This window comes from Etheostoma cragini, chromosome 20, assembly GCF_013103735.1.
Source record: "Etheostoma cragini isolate CJK2018 chromosome 20, CSU_Ecrag_1.0, whole genome shotgun sequence".
In the NCBI taxonomy this organism is placed as follows: Eukaryota; Metazoa; Chordata; class Actinopteri; order Perciformes; family Percidae; genus Etheostoma; species Etheostoma cragini.
In genome coordinates, this window is record NC_048426.1 from 5,034,584 (window position 1) to 5,035,739 (window position 1,156).

The following is a 1,156-nucleotide window of genomic DNA, read 5'->3' on the forward strand; positions in this document are numbered from 1 at the left end:
TGGAAGAGAGTCTGCAGTTAGAACTGATTGAAATGCAATGTGATGATTCTCTGAAGACTCAACATCAGCTTCTTTCCCTCCCTGACTTCTATCAGAGTTTGGATAATGCCAAGTTTTCTCTGATGAGACGCCACGCAAAAAGAATGTTGAGCCTGTTCGGCTCAACATTCATATGTGAACAAACATTTTCTCTGTTAAATCAGAACAAAAGCAGACTGAGATCCAGAATGACTGATAGACATCTCTGTGAAGTCCTTTGTGTCTCAACCACCAAACTTTCTCCCAACATCCCAGCCATCCTTCAATCCAAAGCACAGCATCACTGCTCCCATTGAGAGCAATGTTCTTCACATTATAGGTGAGTTAGAAATACACACAGTAATCATGTGTCAATATGTCGCCTCTAGTGTGTGGCCCGAGCCTTTGCTTATTTTTCTGCATTGGCCCTCACCAAAAAAACTTTGGACAACCCTGGTTTACAGTAATGCCATTAAGCCAGAGCATGTTTTCCTCCCACCCTCTAATGCCATGTGGACTAACCAGACCCCCCTCCAGCGCGCTGTGGAGAAGGGTCTGGCAAAGCCAGACTAAGGGAAGTTGGACTCTTTTATCAGATATTTCCAAACCCAAGTGCAGCAGTTTGTGTGAGCCTGTGTGACAGTGTTTTTAACATACTGGCCACATACGTGTAATATTAAAACCTGCACTAATTTAGTCTCCTAGCCTTTATCTACACTTTATTATTATTATTTCTTTTTAATTCTTTTTTGACGTTTGTGCATCAGGCTTTTATTGAAAAGTTGAATTGTCCCAGGGGCTTGTCACTGAATATGATTAAATAAGTTCATTTGTGCAATATTCTTTCTAAAAGTCAAAGCACAAATAATGTATTTGAATGAACTATATGCAACTATTTTAAATATTTACTTTTCAGTCATTTTTCAAGGAAAAATACCAAACATTTTGGTTTTTCTCTGTTTCACGTAAACTGAACATATTTGCATGTAGGACAGAAAAAAACAATTGGAAGATGTCATCTTGATCTCTGATGTATTCGACATTTTATACATTGAATGATTAATGAAGAGTATAATCAACTGATTAATTGTAAATTAAATAAAAAATATTACTTGTAGCCCTATTATCATATTTACCT

The 1,156-nt window shown here is 37.3% G+C and overlaps 1 long non-coding RNA gene across 1 annotated transcript in view; it reads left to right on the forward strand.

Annotated features, from left to right (window-relative positions):
* The window catches only part of LOC117935542, a 12,700-nt gene that overhangs the window by 11,021 nt on the left and 523 nt on the right, over window positions 1-1,156 (forward strand). The window lies entirely within an intron of this gene.